The 24,507-nt window shown below is 33.9% G+C and overlaps 1 long non-coding RNA gene across 13 annotated transcripts in view; it reads right to left on the bottom strand.

The window, feature by feature from the left end:
• LOC102154168 overlaps positions 1-24,507 on the bottom strand; it is a 56,238-nt gene that overhangs the window by 17,486 nt on the left and 14,245 nt on the right. For 6 of the 13 annotated variants that reach the window (XR_005375998.1, XR_005376002.1, XR_005375999.1 and 3 more), the window contains 3 exons: positions 15,487-15,600; positions 13,282-13,390; positions 12,641-12,824 (listed from right to left, as the gene is read on the bottom strand). This is a non-coding gene — a long non-coding RNA (uncharacterized LOC102154168). Of the gene's footprint in view, positions 1-9,028; positions 9,362-12,640; positions 12,825-13,281; positions 13,391-15,486; positions 15,601-24,507 lie in introns of those variants that run through there. The other 7 variants (XR_005376000.1, XR_005375996.1, XR_005376003.1 and 4 more) reach the window with 3 other exon arrangements.

The following is a 24,507-nucleotide window of genomic DNA, read 5'->3' as shown; positions in this document are numbered from 1 at the left end:
TCTAGTGTCCTATATATGAATTGGAAATGATTTTCCATAGCAGTGGTTTTTATATAGTGGTTTGTATAATTATAATAGGTATCTTTTCATGATCTTTTACTTTTGTGAAGATCTGAAATAAAAAGTATCTATTTATTATATTATAAATATTTATTATAATATAAAATATTTATTCTGCATCTTATATAAGCAACTATACTCCAAGTTTCAAATCATCAAATCTAATATTCACTTTTGGAAAAGAAATAAAGAAACAAAAACAAACTTCATGTTACACATGTAACTAGGATCTCATTTAAACTTCATAAAAGCCCTTTAAGTTTAGTATCATTCCCTTTTTAACTTGAGAGGTAGGAAGGATCATAACAGTTATAACTTAGCCATGGTAATAGATCTAATAAAAAATGCACATTTTTCATAATTAGTCTCTGAATTAAAACACATTATAGATTTTATTTGAAGTTTTTCTTTTCTACATCAAATACACAAATTATTCTACAATTTTTACAAAGCCTTCAACTTGCTTTACACAAAAAATAGGTAAATTGAGTAAAGAGGAATTGGGAAGGAGTTAAAAATAAACATCACCAGCTTTATTGATATTATCATTATTGTTGCTTCAGTAATACAAGCTAAAATAATCATTTCATATGTACAAAATTGGCCAGTTTTTCTTTTTTTATTATGCAGCTAAATATTTATTATTTTATATTTTACAATATTAAAAACACTTAGGTTATTTTCTTGCATTTAAAATTTTTGTGATTAAAATCAGATTAGCTGAAAAGAATCAAAGATAATGGTGCTTAGGAAAAGATTTCTAGTCAGATGATGGGGATAAACAGGTAAAAACAAGTTGTGTGTGTATGTATGTGTTGGCATTTGGGTAAGTTTGGCAAAAATCTCAATTTCTAGGCCAAGGTGTCACATGTTGATATTATGTCATACTTTTGAAATTTGATTGTTCAATTAATTTATTTCTCATAGAATATAAATAGAGTCAATGAGCCAGATTACCTTGATCTATTACAGTAATAATTTATTTAAAAATAAAAATAGATTTTTATAATTAGCTTATTTTACTTAGGGTAATATCCTCAAGTTTCGTCCATGTTGTATTATGTGACAGGATTTCCTTTTTTCTAAGGCTGAATAATATTCCATATATATATAACAATTCCTTTATCCATTCATCCATCAATGGACATTTAGGTTGCTTCCACATTTCGACTATTGTGAAGAATACTACAATGAGCATGGGTGTTCAAGAAAGAATATATTTTAACAATGCAGGATCTTTGTCATGTATCAAATGAGTAACAGAAGATTTGTAAATTGCTAGGAATTTGGCAAACTTCTCTGAATCATCACTTCTGGAATAAACAAAGGTGGTGATTATCAATTCTCTAAAGTTTTATGTAAACAGGGAATACTGGAGATTTTAGAGTCTCTCTGCCAATATAAAAATGCCAACTTAATATCAAAATATGATTCAATAGGATATATTTTAATATTAAAGTCTATTTATTACATATTTCTATATGAAAAAGAACATCAGCTTCATTTTACATGTAATTTGTAGGTAATGTAAATAGAGGGAATGGGAGACTATCAGGCATCTATAAAAAATAAATCATTTATTATTATTAATTTTTTAAAAAAGATTACTTATTTATTTATTCCTGAGAGACACAGAGAGAGGCAGAGACATAGGCAGAGGGAGAAGCAGGAGCCTTGCAGGGAGCCCGACGTGGGACTAGATCCCAGGACCCCAGGATCACGCCTTGAGTTGAAAGCTGATGCTCAACTGCTGAGCCACCTAGGTGTCCCTATTATTCTTAATTTTTGAGTAGAGTAAATTGACTTTAGTGATACATGGTCAAGAAACATATTCCATAATGTCATCCTGGGCTTGAAGCATAGATTAGGCAGGTATGGAGAAGTTTACTATCAGTTTAGAAATATCTCTGTCTCTGAAGAAATTATTAAAACATTAGCTCCCTAAAAAATCATCTCAGAACATAATAGATTTTAGTATTTTAAACTGTACAGTGCACCTCATCTTTGTGGCATTTGAATTACCCTATTTTGTGTGCACTGTATCTAGCTGATACTTAAGAAGTTGTTTTTGAGCCTCTTGCAAGGTTAAAGTAAAACGGCTCATGATAACCTTAAACCAATTCCCAGTGCACCCTATAAATTCTTGGGTTATGGCAAAAAATAATTTCTGTTTCAGAGTGATGTTAAAAGGACTAAGAGCTTGAAGTGAAAGTAACCTTCCCAAGAGGGTAAGGAAATACAACAATTGCAAATGTGCAGCATTTTGAAGAGCGAAACTATTCGTATTAGATTTCAGTGTTTGTGAAGCTGTGGCATTTTGCATCATGAATAAGCAGGAAGGATAATGTGAAAAGAAATATTAGACAATGAACATTACAAAGAGAAACAAACATGGAGAACTGAGTAGTGAGAAAATGTACATACCCTTAAAAGCAGGAAGATTTAAACCACTTCGATAGACCCTTTCACCCTTTCAAATCAGGTTCACAAGAGACGCCCAGTTCTTGCCATTTTAGTTTCACTGTTACTCCTTTTCCAAACACAGTGTATTTTAAAGCATCTGAACTGATAAGGAATTAGTAAGCCCTTCTTATGTGTCTGTGTCCAACTTAATGGACAATGCATTATCTGAAATGCAAGAAAATCTTGCAAGTTTAAAAACAAATATTCTGTCCTTTACTGGTAACTTTGCAAGTGAAGAAAAAGCCAAGGCCTGTTACTGACCCCTTAGTAACATTTCTCTTGTGATCCTACTTCAGTAAGCTGGCACTGAGATCGAGTCATGTTATTATCTGAAAAGTTGCCTTTTGAAGTATTCTCTCCATCTGCTTATTTCTTGAAGAATTCACCTACAGCATCTAAAAATACTTCCTGGGGCTGTCTGAACTTCCCTAGGCTGCAAACATCACCTTTAGTTTCATTTAGTAACAAGCATAATAAAATCCACATAATCATATTTAAATTGCTGTACAATAATAGTAAAGAAGGAAAAAAGTAGTAAAATAATTAGGTGCATGCAACTTCTATTACATATGATCTGCTACTAAGCGAGTGTAAATCCATACAATTGATAAAGTAGGGAATCGGTGCAAAATTCGACACTTTCCCTATAGCATCTGTAACTAATTTCACTAAAAATAGGGGAAGGCCAAAGGCACCCTTTAAGATTTGTATCTTCTGCTTCACGTTTATCATAATATCTTGTCTTTCTCCTGTATTGTGCACTTGGGTCCCCTTCTCCCTTGTCATTGGCTTTTATTCCTATGGTTCTTAGACTCCATCCTTGATGAAACAGAGCTCCTTGCAGTCCTGTTTTCTGGCTCCAGGAATAATTTCTAGGAATCATCCTTTTGAAATTCCTAATTAAAATATTAAGATGTGGTTTAGCCATGGTTAAGAAGAAGAATTGTAATACCTTGTGCCGAATATTATCTGTCTCTTTGGGTTTGATATTTTTCAATGTTAGCTTAATGAGGGAAAGGTAGAGAAAGTCAGGAAAGAATTAATAATTTATAATAATCCATATCATAAATTGTTTTTTTTAGTTCTACTTTTGTCACTTTTAATACTTAAGGGAAGGTATATTCTTTCAAATCCAGTTATACTTGGAGAGTGAAGCTGTTCTAGGGCTGAGAAAAAGATCATTAATATCCTGGGGATCCATGCTTACTTCACTTTTATTTAAACTAACATTGAAGTCTAACATTTATTATGGAGCCATTGAGAATCTGGAAAACTCTATCTAAAATATCAGCCATAGAAATTTTTATAACGAACTGTAAAGGGTACCTCGATGTCTATTTCAAAACTGATTTGATGAATACAGAAAAGGTCAAACTAAAAATAACTAGACGGAATCAGTTATAAGTGTAGTAACATATGCATCATTTAATAATGAACTCTAAATTTGCACCACAGTTTAAGAAGTATCATGAATGCTAATTCTGACAGCAAAGGGTTATGAACTACCTGTCGACTTGTGCCCGACACAAGGTCAGGCAGTTATGAGCTAATGAAACCCTGATGTAGCAGAAGGTGAATGACTGGCATGAGTGGGCTAGTGGGAAGAAAATGCTGTAGCACAGTGACACATTCAGAATGACACGGTGTCCTGAAACAGAAGCCACTGTGATCCCATCTGTTTATAACGTTTAACTGCTTAAGTTAAAACCTCCCTATGTAGGGGACATATTTCCTAGGAGATATATATTTTTTTCATATCCATAAACTTTCAGATGTTTTAAGTGCTGAGCATTTTCGGGTTCTCCTTACACATGCAGTTAGCTCTTTCTGAAAGGTTTTATTAAATATTTGTGACACGTTGAGCAGCAATGAAGACCTGCATATGGGGACTCTAGCTTGGATAGTCAGCTTTACCCAAGAGCTGATGTGAAATTTCTGAATGTGCTGAAGTCCGTGAAGATTTTTTTTAAAAAAACTTTGTGCCTGTGATAGTGATCAAATGAAAATATAATTTATGCTTGTTAAAATTCAGGAAATCAGAGGAAGCACTAAGATTCTGATAAAGCTCATGCTGTTAATGTGAACATACTTTAAATTATCTGTAAATGTACATTTTATCAAATTTGCACTTTTATCATATTCCCCAACCATTTGAAACTCATGAAAACAAATCAGTTTTCCATTTGTCTTTGTCTCTTTTGAAGATGTCTCTATGGCCCTAAAGTGTTTCACCTCCTTGGTTTTTTAATTGCATCACAGGAATAAAAGATAAACAACAACATTAAAAAAAGAAAAAAAAGAAGTGATTTCTATAAAAGTCTTATTTGGGCAGCCCAGGTAGCTCAGCGGTTTAGCGCCACCTTCAGCCCAGGGTCTGGTCCTGGAGACCCAGGATTGAGTCCCATGTCCGGCTCCCTGCATGAAGCCTGCTTCTCCCTCTGCCTGTGTCTCTGCCTCTCTCTCTGTGTCTTTCATGAATAAATAAATAAAATCTTTTTTTTTTTAAAAAAGTTTTATTCCAGGAGGCAATAGTATGAAAGAAAGAAAAGATGAAGTAAAACAGGAGCACACATTCACACACAAACTCTTACACACTAGTGAACATTTAGGGTAGTGTTTCACATTATTAGTCTCTTATTTCTTTAGGAGATCTTGATAATATTGGTAGGCATAACACTGTAAGAGTTTGGTAAAGTTTTTATCTTCTCAGTCAAGGAATGACCATGGCAGTACTAAGTTTAGTTAGGACACGGAGAATTGGAAGAAAATCACAAAATTATCAACCCCTATATAAATCCCTATATTCGGGATGCTCAGTGGTTGAACATCTGTCTTCAGGGCATGATCCTGGGGTCTGGGATCGAGTCCTGTATTGGGCTCCTTGCAGGAAGCTTGCTTCTCCCTCTGCCTATGTCTCTGCTTGTCTCTCTCTCTCTCTCTCTCTAGGCCTCCCACGAATAACTAAAAATAAAATTAAAAATAAAAATAAATCTCTATATACTTTCTGCTAGTGCCCTCAGCTATAATCATGACAATAAATTACAATAGTCCTTATATTGATAACTGAGCATGTTTCCAATTTACCAAAAGAAAGCCTCAAAAGCAGTTATTTTTCATTGGTGCATGGAACAAAGTCCATAGCTTACTAACTAAGGAAAAGATACTCAAAAATATTTTTTGTTCCCCTACTATGTGTTTGGCACTAGGAATAAAATGTTGAATAAAAATAAAACATCAGTTCTAACAGTAATTCTAGTTCTGTTAGATTTTAATCAAATAACCATATGCGTAAAAATTTAGACATATTTAAATATATAATTTAAATAGATTTTAATCAATTAATCCAAGGCTTATTGTAAAATTATGAAGTGAGCTACTTCCCAGAAAAGGTAGGGCAAAGAGGAACAGAAAACATGATTCTATTGAGTGTAACTAAGAAAATTGACCTAGTTTGGAGGATCAGGAAATGCATTAAAAATAAATCAGAATTTAGCTGCTGTTCACAGCAAAAGAAGGAGATCACTGATCAAATGGATGACCTAAAATTAAGCTTCACAAGGAAGGAATGAGTGTGTGAAGAAGATCCATATTGATAGGAAAAGGGCATGTTCCAGAAACTGAAGGATAGCTATTATGGGAAAGTAAAAGAAAGTGACTGGAAGATATCGGATAAGCAGGAAGAGATCATGCTATGGAAGGGTCCTGCCAATCAGTTTAAGGATGCTGTGCTTTATCTGAAGTCCAATGGAAAATACTCTTGTGTTAGAGCCCTGTAAATCAAACTTAGATACAAACACGCCTAGATATAGAAGATATTTCTCTTTTTAAGATATGTTTCTTTATTTGAGAGAGGGAGCAGAGGGAGGAGAGAGTGAGAGAGAGAGAGAACCTTTTTTTTTTTTTTTTTGAGAGAGATAATCTTAAGAAGACTCCCCTCTGAGTGCCGAGCTGGATATAGGGCTCTATTCTACGACCCTGAGATCATGGCCTGAGATGAAATCAAGTGTCTGATGCTAACCAACTGAGCCATCCAAGTGCCCCTGAAAGAGATTTCTTAAGCAAATGAACTACAGTGGATGGTGAGCAGGAGAGCCAGATGGAGATAAAAGCTCTTTGGGATGGGTGAGACAAGGCAGGAGAGAAAAGTAATGGTCAGAACCTGCAAGTGAGGTTGGTATTACTCTTTACATGACAAATAATACTTGTTAATGAAGACAGGAGGGCTGTTTTGGGAAGGTTGTGAAACCAGAAGTCATGGTAGAGTGGGTTGTAAGGTGAATGGGAGGTAGAGAACACAATCACAGAAGTAATACAAAAGAATCAAGACATTTAGGAAGAATGCATATGCCAGGAGGAAAATCAAATTCAGTGCCCCAAATTCTGACCCTTTTCTTGGAACTTTAAATTGTACAGAGTGTTTCCTATCAAATATGTGCCATGTGAATATTTTTGCATTTATTCATTCAAACCATTTTTTAAAAATAATTTCCTTAACATACATTCCAAGAAATGAAATTGTAGCACCGATCGATTTTTAGAATTTTAATACCAATTTTCAAATGTCCTTCAGAAATGACATCCAAATCTAAGCAATCAATAGTAATGTATTCAGATTACCTATTTCATGTCTATGCATATGATTGTGAATTTTGCTGAAAAGATATAATGTTGCCGTGTTCTTTTAAATTGCATTTACTTGATTAGTACTGTGGCTAAACAGTATTTCCTATATTTGTGTGCCATATTTACTCATTCTTTTTCATGATAATAGCTGCTGATTCATTCATTCTTATTGCAACTTGGTGATCTTGAGAGCATCCACCTCACAATGGCCAGGTCTACTGCATATTCATTTGCTGCCCCACAGTCAGATGCTCCAATCCCAGGTCCCTTTAACATTCTAATAGCTGTGGTTTTTTGTTTATGATTCTCTGTTGTGGATAACTAGAAATAAACAGATATTTCTGCATTATCAGGCAGTGGTTTTAAACAGTAACCAGTGGGTCAGATGAAGATTGACAAATTATCTCCTGGATACAAGAATAGAAAGTTTTCACATTGAGCAATTAACCACTTGATACACATGTACCAAAAAGAATCATCAGTAAATGTGTTTTGTCTAATTTTCCTGCATATTGTAATCTTTCCTTTTTTTCTTGCTTTGTGTCATTCTTGATCATCTACTAAGTATGAATCCCTGCATTGATATCTTTATAATACTAAAAATCTATCATATAACCACTTGTATTTTTGCAATAATATCATTAGAAGTTGCACATATGTTCTGTGTACAAATAAGGCCCTCACCGAGAGGCCTCTGCTCATTAAGTTTCCAGGAAATTAACTACACAGGTTTCTAACTTGATTGAAATTCTCGCAAAAATTTTAAGTCTGAAGTAGATTTCAGATGCATTTATCAAAGACGATGGAAAAGAAAAACCACCAATGTCGTTCTGCATCTCCAATTTTAGTCAGGATATTGAATTTTAGTTAAACTCAAGGATCTAGCACTTTTCCCTGTGCTTATCCTTTGATTTTTGGTATTAACTGCCACACTGCCATCTAAGAAAAAAATACTAAACGATTTTGACAATCTTGTCAAATGACACAAATTATTTCTTTCACTTCTTGCACACATGGAGAAAGTTTTCTTCCGGCTGTACATTATGCATCACTTAGGAGCACACTTTCATCCTAATGATGAGAATGTTTCATATTCAGGCCAAAAGGCAATGGATATAATTATACAGTCTTCCATGAATCAAATCATAATGGAATTAAATTGTGTTTGTAGGTTTGACATTTTGCTACTGTGGTCTAAAAAAGTAAAGACCAATATTAGGTATTTATTAAAAATGTACAATTCGCATCAAGCTGGCAGTGTTTTTACTCATTCATTTCTTAGCATTTGCACACCTAAAATGAAATCTTTCCTCAAATTCAAATTTATGAATTCTATAAAGAAGAGCCACTTTGGTTGGACTGGAAAAGGAAGTATGGAACTGTCGTACTAAGGTCTTGTTCTTTCATTATTTATTTTTTTCAACAATGGTCACTCCTGAAGATGCATCTCAGAAGCCCCGAACATAAACAAATAAAAGTAAAACAATATGAAACTACTTCATTGAGGCATAGATAATGAGATAGTGTTTGGATACAAAGTAAATAAGCTATAGCCTATAAGAAGTGAAATGTTTTCTACTTTCAATCATATATTCCATATAAATATACAAGAAATCCTAGATGGCAAAAGTGGAGAACAGTTATCTTACATAAATAATATTACACTCTTAGTATGTAAAAATTGTAAAATCATTAATTATAAGTAGCTTCCCTTCCAACCTTATATATCAGTTCAAGGTCTTCAAGAGGCAGACAGGATGAAATTCAATGTGCAAGACACTTAGTGGTAGGATGTCTATGAACAATAGAAGGGTAAGGAGGATGTAGGTGAGGGAATCGTTAGACCATGAGGCCAGCCTGATGTCTATAAAAGGAAAAAGGAGAAGGTTTGGGGGTCCAGACTGCAGTTTAATTTTGAGAAAGTCTTAGCAAGAGCCTAAGCAAAGAATATCCACATGTGTTGAGTACCGCATTGGACATTCACTGCCTGGGGCCCAGAGAGGTTTTGCCTTGGCATGAGTGCTGTGGATGATCCAAAGGTACGCAGCAGCTGGAGGCTAGCTGGCTGGCACCCACCCTTTTGCAGCAAATTGTCTTGAAAGGAGATCGGAGCAGTGGACCTCCATGGCTTCTGCCACCCCGATAACCACATAGTAAAAACAGAATCATCTGAAAGCAGCAGTTGTGAATCACTTTCATCCTGGACCTTTGTAAACTTAAACAAATGATAAGGAACCTCTAAGAGCTTATCTTTACATGGATTATATCTGTCAAAATTTCCTGTTAGAATTTAAAAGATGTTTATTTGTTAAAAAAAATACTAAAGTCACTACATTAACATAAATAATACATTTTTATGAAAAACATTTCCAAGCCAACTAAATAAATTGAATAAATAAATAATCAGAAAAAGAGGTATTGTTTTACCACCACCACAACCACTCCCAAAAATGAAAAGATGTTTCTAACATCTCCTTTGATGGAACACAGTTGGGTCCTCATATCAGGTCCTGGATACGACCTGTATCGTATGCCATTTCAGGTTCTGTAACTGATGAAAATCAAGGCTTATGCAGATATGTAAATGAGGAAAAGGAGGACCTTAGGGACCATATGAAAGAGCCTTTGGGGGACACGCACACTTGGAGAAGAATTGATTAAAGCGTTGAATACATCTCCACATTAAATATGACACTACATTTAATTTATAAAAGTTATCTTGCAGACATAGAATATGCTAAGAGTAAGATGCAACTAAAGAAGTCACTTTAGTTTTGACTCCGTCTTCAATTCTTCTAGCTCAAAATATTTCCCAAAATACAACACCTCCAACACAACATGCAAAATTATTTTGGCTTTAATTGTCTTTATCTTCCAGAAGTCTGGCCTTTCCTTTTTTTTAACTTTCCGAAGTGTCTACTGCAATGCTTTGCACATAATAGGATTTTGGTAGTTTTAAATAAATGCCAAATATTGATGTTTCTTATGTTATATTTGGTGTCAAAGTATCATTATCATACTATGTGGTTACATGTTGTAAGCTACATATTATCTTTAAAATAGTATGATTTTGTATGTTTTTCTTTCCCTTGAAAATAAACAATAAATAGGCATGAAACATTTTAATAATAGCTGTGGATAAAAGATGCTTTGATTGATGACACGTTATGCTTTCTTTTCTTTTCTAATAAGGCTACAATGGTGAGCAGTGACTTCTGATTTTATTGCTTAACTGTGTTGTAATCGTCAGCCATTAGCTGTAACCTGATTTTTCTTTATGTTAATTACATGACACTATTTTATAGAATTGTTTTTTTCTTATTTCCATTTTACTGAATAATTTAACACATAATAGTGCCCTGAATTAGTGCCCTTTGAAGATAATTCTGTCTTGGAAAAATCACCCTTCTCTTCATGAAGTCTATCATTGTTTGTTGAGATAATGAATATCTATGGAAAGGATAGTGATGCCCTATGCCAGTGCTGTCTAACAGAGCCATAATGGGAGCCACATATAATTTTAACTATCCTAGAAGCCACATTAAGCAAAGTAAAGAAACCAGAAAAAAATAATTATAATAACACATTGTATTTAACCCAATAAACCCAAAATATTGTCAACATGTAATCAGTATAAAAGTCTTTAATGAGCCTATAAACAATTTTCATTGTACTAAGTGTATATTTTATACTTATAACACATCTCAATTTATACATGACATTTTCATTGGAAATACTTGATCTGTACTTAGGTTTCATAAAATTTAGAGTGAAGAAGTAGATTCATATGCTAAAAATTCTCCTTAAATATTTAAAAGTTTTCCAGCAATCAAACTGAATGGAGGATTAGTTTTAAAATGTAAGTAAAAATCTTTGCAAACCATCTATCTGATAAGGGGGTTAATATCCAAAGCATATAAGATACTCTTAAACTGAATAGCAAACAAAAAAACAAATAGAAATAGACAAATAGACAAATAGAAAAAGGCAGATGTCTGATATCACTTATATGTGGAATCTAAAAAAAAAACTGAACTCACAGAAACACACAGTAGAATTGTGCTTGCCAGTAGCAGCTGGTTGGGAAATTGGTCGGAAGTTGGTCAAAGGGTACAAACTTCCAGTTGAAGATGGGTAACTTTTGGGGATCTAATGTATAGCACAGTGACTTTGGTTAATAATAATGTATCATGTACTTGAAAATTACAACAAGAGTAGATCTTTTATGTTCTCACCACAAATAAATAAATATGATGCTAATTATGTGAGGTGGTGGAAGTATAAACTAACCATTACCATTATAATTAGTATAAACTAATTATTACCAGTGGTAATAATTTTGCAACATATACACGTATTTAATCATCACACTGTACACTTTAAACTTACAGGATGTTCTATGTCAGCTATATCTCAATGAAGCTAGGAAAAAAATTCATTCAAGTTACTTAAAACAAAAAAAGTAAATTATCAGTCATATTAGACACATGTGCCTAATGGCTATTGAACTTTACAGTGTATCTCAATACAATTTAAAAGTTATCATTTTGGTATTTATAGATTTGTCAGTGTGTTTCTTGGCATGTGAATAAATACTGTCTTTGGCATGAAGCCAGTAACTCCTCTGAATTTCAAAACATATTTAAATACTTCAAAAACACATTGCAAAAAACCCACATTATTATTTTATGTAAACATTTGATATTATTTCTTTGAGTAAGAACACATTTCCCATTTTCACTGGAAAATATTTTTCTTTAAGCAAGTGCTATTTTCCTTGAGCCAAGGAGAGAGGAAAAGAATGGCAGCTTTTCTAAAGACATAATTAAATCAACCAAACCAGTTAATGGATGACATATATAGTTGAATCAGGATATCATATTTTCCACATGCTCATCCAGTGTGAATTTCATATATTCTAGAAGTGTTTGATGATTTTGTAAAAATACTGATGTAAAGAGGGGCCAAAACTATAAATCTTATTATCTTATAGTCTTAATTGTAAGTCTTATTACCTTAATTACCTATCACCTTATTTAAAAAATTAGTGTATTTTCATTGTAAAGAAAATGCATTGTCATTTTCAAGTGTAAAGAAAATATACTTAGAAATTGTAAAATTTCAATGTCACTGATAACATTTCCTTCTGAAAATATAGTTTCTTAATGTCACTTTTCATGCTTCCACTGTACATACTATAGTATATAGACACATGGATGATAGCTAGATATTTGGAAAATAGGTTGTAAACTGCTACTATATAGATATATATAGAATTGTGCTCTACACTTACTTCCAATATGGTAGCCACTAGCTACATGCATTTTTAAATATTTGAAATGGGGGTCATCTGAATTGAGATGTACTGTCAGGATAAAATGCCCACTGGATTTCAATGAGTTAAGTAGGAAAAAAAGAATTTATGATATCACAAATATTTTTTATTGTTCACCTATTGGATTGATAATGTATTATGTCATTTGATCATTTTTACCTTTTTAAACGTGGTTACTAGAGGGGCACCTAGATTGCTCAGTCTTGATTTCAGCTTAGGTCATGATCTCAGGGTTGTGATTGAGCTCTGTGTCAGGCTGCCCACTGGGTATGGATCCTGCTTAAGATCCTCTCTCTCTCTGCCCCTCCCAACTCTCTCTCTTCTCTCTTTCTCCTTCTGTCTGCTAAAAAAAAATGTGGTTACTAGAAAATTTAAAATTATCTGTGGCTTCTATTACATTTGTATTGGATAGTGCTGCTCTGGAGTATTAAAAATACACTTCAAAATCCACTGAGCACATCCCATAATTTCCAAGATATTCAACTGCACTTATTTCATATATAGGAAGACATATATGAAACGTGACATATTTAAATACCAACCTTAAAGAACAGAGTTTAAATAAACAAATTGATATTATTTGTAAACATTTGACATAATGTCTCAGTAAAAATATTTTCTGTTTGATCTGGGAAGAATTTTCAGTACACAATAAAGCTTAAATACTTTGTGAAGGCTAATGTGAACTTCTATTTTTGTATCAATCACAGAGATGCCTTCAGGTTAAGATTCTTTCTTTTATGCCAAATATAACATATGTAACATGAAGCAAACCCAATAAATGAGAAGCAAGTACTTACCCTTTAGGATAATTAGTGTAATTTCCCTTAGTCTGCTTCTGGAAACCAAAGGACATTTTGTGTTTTCAGTAGATAATACAGAAAATGATGTCATGTATATCATCCATATCTGTGGAATTAGTTTCAAATATCAGCAGTGTTAAAGTAATAAAATACATGTTCTTAGAATCTGAGACAGAAAGTAATTTAAAAGTTTCTAATGTGTCTCCAGTCTTCTTAAATCTTCTTGTGATTTTTTTCTACTTTTCATTATAATAGGCCATGTTGCAGGAACACAGATTTTAGCTATGATTGCATTTTTGAAAAGTAAAACCAAAAGAATGTCTACATTAATTTAAGATATTATTATGACTGTGACTAGTATCTTATTAGAATGTTAAAACTAAGGGACCTGTTCCTCTATGAACAGAATACCGATGTAAATGATGAGAAAGTGAAGATGCTATTTTCTTTTACACAAATATTAAGAATTAACTATGTGCTAGGTGTGCACTATGATGACAAAATATTATCCTTGGCTTCAAGGGGATTATAGTTTATTGGAGAAACAAACTATGAGTTGAGAAACATAGTGCACAGTAATAGGTGCTATTTCACAGGAAAGACCAGGTTGCTAAAGAAGCACATAACAAAATACTTGCAAGGGAAGTTGGTTCAAGAAAAGAGGGAGAAAAAGGGCTGATAAGGCATTTTCCTGGAAATGTTATCTGGAAGGGTAGGACATAGAAGACATGTATATTTGAATCAAACCTGACAGAGATGTGATTTGTGAAGGCATTAGTGTTTGATCTATGGGAGGAGCTATGGGATCTTAGAAATGTGATTAAACTTTGGGGTGTCCTTGTAACCCCAAAGGTTCTTTTGAGTGGTCACTTCAGGGTCTATTGCATATGCCTAAGGTAGGTATTTAGAATGTCAATGTCATAATTGCTACAATGCCTCCTTGGCCTTTGGTTTATTTTTCTTTATTCTTGTCACTTGCAAAAGAAGAAGGATGTGTCCTATTCTCTAATGCTTGAGGATCAAAATCTGAATGTATTGCTTTCTCCCATAGCTAATCTAAATTAGTTTGTGTTAACCTTTTAACCCATAGTCCTCTCCTCTCATGTATAGATTATCTATATAATTGTAATTGACAGAGAAAAGTTGTTATATTCAAATACTATGCTAGCTGCTTCATTCCTATTTAGTCAATTCTCCTATCATCCTATGAAATATCTACCGAGTTTCCATTCACAGAGGGGGAATTGAGTAATGGAATAATTCTCTCATGCTCATACAGCTAGTAAATAGTGAAATTAGGACTCTGAAATGTAAACCTAGGGACACCTGGGGGGCTTAGCAGTTGGGCACCCACCTTCAGCCCAGGGCGTGATCCTGGAGTTCCAGGATTGAGTCCCGCATCGGGCTCCCTGCATGGAGGCTGCTCCTCTCTCTGACTGTGTCTCTGCCTCTCTCTGTGAGTGTCTCTCATGAATAAATAAATGTAAAAATCTTTAAAAAAATGTAAACCTTGAGTAATATAATGTCTCTTTTGGCCAATGTATTTGTGATGTTATTATATGTTATAGCTGTATATATATGTATATGTGTTTATATCTATCTTTATATCTCCCTATGTAGATAGATAGATCTCCATAAGTTTGCAAAGTTCTTGAGAAAAGAAACTATGTCTATTTCTTTGATTTTCTCCCAACTTGCTTTGGATTCCCAAGACATTTATTTATTAACTGAATTTCAAGAAAAGCCAAACATAATTGAATTCAGAAAACAAAAGTAAAATAAAAATTCTTTTGTACCTGAAAGATAGTATTAACTATAGATAACATAAAGTGTTCCAATGAAAAAGACTAAATAAATCTACTTTGATTTTTCGAAACCAGACTGGAGATGATATGCCATTGTATTCTCTGGAGGTGAACTAAAATAAATAAACAAACAAAGATTACTAAAGCAACAGACTTATACCTTAAGGGATAAAATTCTGCACTAGATTTTAAAACTTACAAGTAGAAACTCATGACCTAAATCTTGTCATCAATAGCCTGCCCATGCACACCATTTAAGTCTGCTGGTGATCAAGATCTGTCCTTTAAGAACATTCGCCCAATTTCTAGTATCTATTCTAGGAATAGATTCTCCACAGTCTTAATTGAGATTGCTCATGGGATGCAAAGAAAGTTGTGAATAAATGATGAAACCCACCTGCTGCTTATAGGTTGCTGAAGAAGGGAAAAATCTGCAAGTGCCTTTAAGTGAATCAGAGATTGTTACTGTTGCTCCATAGGTTCAGGAAAGAAATCAAGGTTGTTGACATTCCTGTCATTGAGATATACAAGAGATACAAATGACTTCTAGTTGCCTATGGCATTTAAACCATATTGTTAGTAATTTACCAGCTAATAATAAGAATTTAGGAAGGTGGAAATCATTTGAAGACAAATAAAATCAATGTTGATGATTGTTCCTATTGACAGCTCAAGAAAAATATGCTGTTAGTGATTTTAGCCTAGCTACTATTCATTTATGAAGCCTGGTACATTTTCATTTAAAATCTCTATGCATTATGCTGGAAACTGTTCAAGTACAATAGGAACTCTGCTTAGCAATTTCTGATGGCCATTGCAGAAAATGACTCAGTAATGCCTCCTGACTTGTAGAGTCACTTTAGTTTGGTTTTCAACCTCCACCTCCTCCTCTCATAAGGTCAAGATGTATGTGATTACGATACTTGCATCTTCCTGCTGGGGTGCTTGAATTTGAAGCCTTGAACTATTTCATTATATGGAATAGCCATACTAAGCCTATCAAAACCTGTTTCTGGAATGGACATCCCATTCCGGCTGTGTATACAAGATTTGGCTGTTTGTACTGAATTAACTACTTGTGTTTTCCAATGTCAACACAAAAGCAGAAAGTAAATCATTATCTAAACTCTCTATACTAGAAATGTTTCAGAGGAAAAATGGACCTCAGTCATAATCTAGTGTGACACATTTGACATGCAGATGAGGAGAGCAATGCCTGAAGATGCTAAGTAATTTTAACGTTCTATCTTGGGATGCCTGGGTGGCTCAGTGGTTGAGCATCTATCTTTGGCTCAGGGCATGATCCTGGAGTTCTAGGATCAAGTCCCACATTGGGTTCCGGGCATGGAGCCTGCTTCTCCCTCTGCCTGTGTCTCTGCCTCTCTCTCTCTCTCTCTGTCTCATGAATAAATAAATAAAATCTTTAAAAACAATTCTATCTTAAGATAATGACAGAGAAAGTACTAGGACATTGTCTTCTACTTTCTAGCATGAAGTTCTTTTCATTGATCATGTATTGTTAAATACACACAGCTATGATTAGAATATGATTAGCTATGTGGTCACAAGTCTCTGGCTATTTATACAAACACTATCTGGTCCTCCAAGTGTCTTTCCTTTTTGTATTGACCTGTAACTTGCATCCTGGACCACATGATGTGTCCAGTATATGTTGCATTGTTGAATGTTGTTTCCTTAGCTGTATTTGTAGCAATGATCAGCGTTCCAGTTATAAATGAAAAACTAGCTAGATAGTTCACTGAATTCAAGGATTCTGGAAAAAGGATAGGATTAGGATTCTAGAAAAAGCTTCCATAAGACCTGATATCATAGCCAGCACCTCCAGCTCTGGCCTCTTTGTCACCAAAGGGCTAGGAAGCCCCCAAACCAACACCCATGCCTGGAATCTGCTTTGAACCCGAGAGGATGCATGGAATATCAGGAATCCGGTGAGATATCAGACAAATTTTGTGGTTTATAACTATTTCATTTCCTTCTGGGGACTTCCTTATTTTTTCTTAGCAAATTAAAATAATTGCCCATCCCCACCCAGCCTTATGTCCTGAGAATATTTCCACTGAGCTCATATCCCTCTTCTGTTTGTTTATCTGAGCCTCACGCCTATCCCACCACATCTCTGCCTGGAAATGCAGAGAAATGCAATACAAATTGGAAATGCAATACAAGGTAATATATTATATATAATATATATATAATATATTCATATATATAATATATAATATAATATTATGGCTTTTTATACTGAATTAACTACTTGTGTTTTCCAATGTCAACACAAAAGCAGAAATATCCAATATAATATAATATATATAATATATTCAAATATATTCATATATATATTAGTGATTACATTAGTGAAAGCAGCTAAAGTCAATCCATGTAATGGTAATAGTAACAGTAATTGATGTAATAATAGTAAAATATCTGCACAATAATCACCAATTATTTGACAGAGTCTATGCGCTAGAGTATCTTGTTCCTTATAAAGACTTAAGATTTGACCAAAGGTAAAATGATATGGTACCCCAGGGTATCAGTTACGATTAGGTTCAGCTATAGACAAAAGTAGATTCAAGTTAGCCATGGCCTAAACACACAAGACTTTATTATTTCATATAATATGGTCAAAGATCAGCAATCAAGGACTTATATAAGTTTCACAAAGTTGCAAGAAACTTGACTCATTACAACTTTTAGTTTCACTATTCAGCTATGGTCATTTTCTGCAAAGTACAAAATAGCCACTGGAGCTTCAGCTACTATATCCACATTCCAGCCAAGAGGAAGAATGAAGGGCAAGTAGTTTTACACAATATTTTTACTTTTTAGAAATTAGTCTTCTGACCAAAATCTCTCAAAAGGCTGTTGAGAATCCAAGTTGACATATATTTGACTAACATTTGGGGATTTTAATGGAATATATATAACAGAATCTGCCCGACCATCTAAAACTTTTTGAATGACAGACATGGACAGGAAGTATCACCAGTACAGAATATGGAGATTTTCAGCAATGAGAGATGTAAACTCTTCTTTGAAGAGAAAACAATCTGTGGTAAAATCAGAGATGGTCTAGAATCACGTAGGCAAGAATTGGGCAAATTTTAGTGAGTGATAATGGCAATGTTAAATCATTAAATTGTCATCTTGTGAAAGTTTTAGTTTTGTGAATTCTTTTTTTTTTTTTTTTTTTTTTTTTTAGTTTTGTGAGTTCTTTTCCAATCTTGGATGTATACATATGGTTGTGACTCAAAGCTTATAGAGGATATCATCTCTAAGCACGAAATGCCCTTTCTCACATACTCATGTTGTGGTCCTCATATCTAGGAAGTCCTCTAATAGAAATACTCTCTTCCTGTAGGTTTCAATCAACCCCACATAAACAAAATATTCAGTAATGGAGACATAAGTTAGGAAGAATGCAGAAATAAGCAATCACTTAATTTTAAATTAACAATTCAATCAAGACCCTTTCTCACTGCTCTTAGAGGGTAAGTTCCCCAAATATTGCCGTGTGGCCTTTGTAGGACTTACTCTAAAATTATCAACCTCAGGCAGACAGTGTTTCCAGACACTTATTTCCAGATTATCTGTATCAGAATTGTCTATGGTGCTTTTGAAAACAGATTTTTAGATCCCAAAATAAACATACTGAATATGAATGGGTGGTGGGGAAGTAGAGGATTCTATTTTTTTACTTGAAGATATTGGAAAAAATGTAAATCAAAGAACAAAGGCATGGTTGATAGTGAACACCTACAGATAGCTTATAGTTCAAGATATAGGTAAATATGAATACTGATCTGAGTGATTTGGAATGATTAGCTCAGTGTTGTAATATTGAGCAGAGACACTCAAATAATATGCCAGGGCACATTTCTTACTTTTCTGTGGGAGTTTCATCAAATATTCCCTCCCCTTTATTTTGTCATGGTACTAGAATATCATGCTCTTAAAAACTGCTTTTATTTATCTGGCAACTGACATATTTCTCCAAGTACTTTTTGATCATTAATCAAATATTTTATTATGTATAGTATGATATAGCGTGATAGTATATTTATATTTCAGCCTGTGATAGCTTTAATAAATCAGAAGGATATATTATGTTGGTGTTTGTATAAATTTATGCAAATTTTCTGTATACCAGAAATCAAAAAAATATATGGAAACAGGACACAATTTTTAAAAAGAAAATCTAAGTGAACAATTATTTTTTTCCTAGACAATAGGCACATATATTTGACTACTATTTACCAATAAATGAATATTTTATAACAAACTGAAACTTAAAGGAGTCATGAAAAATGTACACATCTTGCTTCAGTTTCTCCTTTTTTTTTATGCTATTTGAGCTCCTGATCACAGAGGAAAGATGCAACGCTTTGGATGTATTATTTAGTCAACAAATTTTACTAGGTTCTGTTAATGAGCCAGACATTGTGCTATATTCTGAATACATAAGACAGTATAATATGGTTTAATTGAATGAAGAGAAGAAAACTAAATAAATAATTATAAAACTGTTCTTGGGGCTAAAAAAATAATGGGTAAAGTGCAGTGTGAGCAGGGAAAGAAGGAATAACTGTGCCTGAGAGCATTTAGAAAAACTAATCAGAGAATTGGAGTGCAGTTTGAAAATTCAGTTGATGTTAATCCAGAGAGAGGAGCAAGGGTGTATGAGAGGGAGTGGTGAGGGGCACAGGGTGTATGCTGGTTTCTGCGGGTATAAGAACAAGGTAGATTTAGTGGGCTAAAAGTTTGTTTTGACTAGATTTTAGGCTGCAAAGGAGACCTACACTTCTGGAAAAAAATGAATTTTCAAGGACAGAAATTATCCTATAGCTTGAAAAAACTAAAAAGAAGGGACAAAATATATAATGAAAATAAGTTTTTAAAGGCACTAAACATAAAACAACAAAGTACACGATGCCTGAGAGACATAAAATAAATGTGGTGAAATTCAGTGTTGTCCCAGTTGGCAATTTATAATCCCAGACTGTAGTGCAGGAAGGAGCAACCCAAGCAGAACCCTGCTGGTTCAGGGAATAGAGGGATGGAACTCCATCAAGCTCCCTTTGAGGATTTCGCACAGTACTGATCACTACAGGAAGTGAAGAAATTGTCTGAGGTTGGGAGTGGGGGGTGGGTAGGAGGAATAAACCACAAGGATTAGAAGTCACAGTTTCTGGCACTTACATTGTACTGGGGAATAGTGTCTATTTTCTCTGGCCTGTGTAGAAAACCTTGTAATTCTCAGGGTAATGTGTCATCAGACTTCTATTGCTTAACTAGTGGGGAAAATTCATTTTAGACCAAGACTCATTCTCTTAAATAGCAAAATTTAAAAGCAAGACTCTGAAGGATTAAACTCTCAGACATCAATGTATTTTCAAACTGTTTCCAAGTAACTTGACTACATATATACATATAATTTTAGGAATACAAAAATGTCCAGTATACAACAAAGTCCCTATTGCTAGTATCCAATCAAAAATTAGAAGACATGCAGAGAAGGAAATTATTATCTGTAATGAGGAGAAAAATCAGTCAATTGATACTGACTCAGGATTGACATTACCAGGGAGGAAGGCTTCCTCTGCCCTAAGGTCCTTCTTAGGGTTGGATTTAGAATCAAATTGACATGAGACAAATGAATAGGAAAAAGTCAAATTTAATAGATGTACAATTGGGGAATTCTCACAGGCCAGAAATTCCAAAGACAGTGAGGCAACAGAAAGCTTATAGGAGCTAAAGAGATGGGGAGGGTCTGAGGATAAGAGGGGAGGAAGGCCATTAGCAGGAAGATGAAAGATGTTTTGAAAAACAAAGGCCGCCCTCTTTTTTTTATCATTTTTTTATTTTTATTTTTATTTTTTTTAAGATTTTATTTACTTATGAGAGACACACACACACAGAGACAGAGAAACAGAGACACAGAGAGAGAGGCAGAGACACAGGCAGAGGGAGAAGCAGGCTCCATGCTGGGAGCCTGATGTGGGACTCGATCCCAGGACTCCAGGATCATGCCCTGGACTGAAGGCAGGCACTAAACCACTGAGCCACCCAGGGATCCCCATTTTTTTAAATTTTTAATGTAAGTTTCTTAGGTAAAGGGGAGCATCTACTAATAGCTCTCTTCCAGTACAGGCTCTCCTTTCCAATGTAAATTCAGGCAGTTACAGGGGAGGCAGAGAGCCTTTTCTGTCTTCTGGGTTTTAATTACTTTTAATTTGAAACAATTTATGTGCTTAAATGGCACATTTGGGGGTATCTCATCCTGTACCCCTTCAGCATGGATGAAAGGATTAGTAGTAGACAAGGACATTAACTCATGTAACAATTTTGCCTGTTCTGGAAGCTAGGGGAAAGATTGAATATGTTCAATTGTGACATGGAAGGTATAAAAAGTTCCACAACAAAATTCTAGACCTGAAAGCTACAATATCTGGAATGAAAAATATACTGGATAGAATTTGTGCTTGAATAGACATGGCAGAGAGAAAAACGAGTGAACTTGTAGAACCTATCCAAAATAAAACCCAGAGGGAAAAAAAAGTGTTAATAAGTGAACAGGGCTTTAGTGAGTTGTGGGACCACTTCACGCAGCATGGTTGGAAGAAATAGGGGCAAACTGAAAATGTGTTTTAAGAAATAAAGGCAGAAAAGTTCCCAAATTAATAAAAACTATAAAAGCACTGATCTGAGAAGCTCTAAAACTCCCAGTAACTAGATACATGAAGAAAATTATACAGTTACATCATAAAAAGATTGCTTTAAATCAGCAATTATACACATTTGTAAAAAAATTTAAAACCAGCCAAAGGAAAAAGAGACATATTACACACAAAGGAAAAAGATGAGGATGGGAACATATTTCATATTTCTCATTCAAAATAATATGAGCTAGAAGACAGTGGAGCAACATCTTTAAAGTATGAAAAGGTTAAAAAAAAAAAAAAACTAACACAAAAACAACAAAAAACTTCAAAACTCAAACTGTCAATATAGTGATATTTTTGCCCAGGGGAGAAAAATAGAAATTTTCAAACATACAAAAGCTCAAATAATTAGCATGCTTACACAACAAGAAATGTAGCAGTAGGTCCTTCAGACAGAAGCAAAACTATAGCAGAGATAGTTCTAGATCTACAAATAGAAATAGAATGCACTAGAGATTGTAACAATGTGCACAAACACATTTTTTTCTTATTACTAAAATCAACTTGAAATGGTCAACTGTTTAAAAATTATTAAAATATATTAGGTACTATAAAATATATGTTGAAATAAAATGTATGACACCAAGTATACCATGCTTGGGAGGGGATAAAACCATATCAGTTTAAGTAATATAACATCACTTGAAGGTAGATTGTGATAAATTATGGATATATACTCTAAGCCCTAAAGCAACCACTAAAATAATACAACAGAGAGTTATAATGAATAGGCCAACAAATGCAATAAAATAGGATTGAAAAGTATGCAAAAGGAGGCAGGAAAAGAGAAACAAGGGAGCAAAGAACAGGTACAAAAAATTGGAAACACAGTTCCATAATATGTTATTCTGAAAAGATCTATTTTAAATTAAAAGGTCCATATACGTTTATGTTAATAACTAAAACCTAACTTGACACCCAAATGCCCATCAACAGATGAATAAAGATGCAAAATACAATATGTCCATATAGTGGAATATTATTCAGCAATAAAAGAACCCATGTTTCATACATGCAACAAATCAGAAATGACCAAATGGTGTCCTTAAAATGTGTGTAGTTTATTGCATGCCATTTACACCTCAATACAGCTGGCTTTTTAAAAGCCATAATGGAGGAGGAGAGTGGGGATAAGCCTAAATGTATAGACTGGAAAGATTGTGAAGGAACCTTGAATACTATGGAGTTTTAGTTTTGTTCTTCAGGCCATGTATTTCAGACTGGGAAGGCAAGTAGGCCTGGCTATAGGCACCCCATTGCTGTTTTAATCAGATCAGCATTGCCTTTTCCTTATAGAGATAAGACTATTTTCAATCAGAAATTCTGCAATTACTAAAAAAAAAAAAAATTCTGCAATTACTAAAGCAGTTGTGAAAACCATTGCTTTGTTAATGGGGGCAAGTCGCCAGCGTTGCAGGAATGTGAGGACGGTGGTAGTCTATACATTTCTCCATTTCCCTTTTTCTTCTACTTGCTTCCATAATCCTGTACTAAGATGACCAGGAAAAATGAATCTCATGTTCTCTGCTCCATCAAAAGACTACTTCTTATTCTCTTAAAGGGAATCGATCTTTTAATTTATATTTTTGATTATTGTTCCTGACGCGTGAGGGCTCACTCACTTTGATTTTTTTTTCTTACCTGGTGTCTGCCAAAGGGTCTGTGAAAGTCTTGCACAAGAGATGTTATAACAAATTGAACAAAATTAAATACTTCATCATTCTAGAGAAGGGAATACATCATTATAAATTTGTCCTGAGATTAAATACTACATTTTATCTTTTTTTTTTTTTTTTTTTTTTTTTAAGAATAGTTGTGCTTAGACTGGGGTTGAAATATATAGAGTGAGGGGTAAATGAAATAGAAAGGGTAAACAAAATATAAAATCAGCTTACTTTCTTATCAAATTTGTCAAATGTTAAACCTATTTTCAAAAATTTTCCATTTCATAGTGTGGAGAAGAGAGAAAGAAACTAATTTCTTTGCACTATAATTATATCCAAGTCTCATTATATTAACAAATTTAACCCTCACTACAGTCTTTTAATCTATCCCTTATTAGCCTTCCTTCAGAGATAATGAACTTGAAACTTTAAGCAGTTAAATATATTTACCAAAGATCACAAAGCCAGAAAAATAGGCTAAGTTAGGATATGAACCTACGTGTACACAATTTCTTCTTTCTTCTAGATCAACGTTTGCAGAACTTGGTTTCCTGGGTCATTACTAACTAGATAATTACAATGAGTTTCATGCAATAAGGGTTGCACTTTTAAATTAGTTTAGGGGAACAAAAAAGCTGAATAGTAAATTGGGTGTTTGCATATTAAAGGCTCAGTTCACTCCTAAAGAAAAAGAAATCTGCTCTTACTTGTTTAACTCAACATTCCGTAAACTTATTTTATAACAATGTCCTTTATAAGACATCATCTAATGTAGCATGGATTATTCATTTCATTTTCCGCAGCACACAGTTTGAGAAACTTTGATGCTGCAACACTTCAGCATTTACTATTTGCAAATCACTTATATAAATAGTTAGGTACTCACTATTCCAATTTTGACAAGATAACTGGGATTAAGTATCTGTAAGTGAAGCTTAAAATACTAATTTTAAGAAATTAGTAAATTAAGACCTTTTTGATCTTTTGACAAACATTCCTCAAGCATTTCTT

The sequence above is a fragment of the Canis lupus genome, chromosome 22, assembly GCF_011100685.1.
Source record: "Canis lupus familiaris isolate Mischka breed German Shepherd chromosome 22, alternate assembly UU_Cfam_GSD_1.0, whole genome shotgun sequence".
In the NCBI taxonomy this organism is placed as follows: domain Eukaryota; kingdom Metazoa; phylum Chordata; class Mammalia; order Carnivora; family Canidae; genus Canis; species Canis lupus.
The sequence above is the reverse complement of the archived record's forward strand: the minus strand, read 5'-3'. Positions and strand labels throughout refer to the sequence as shown.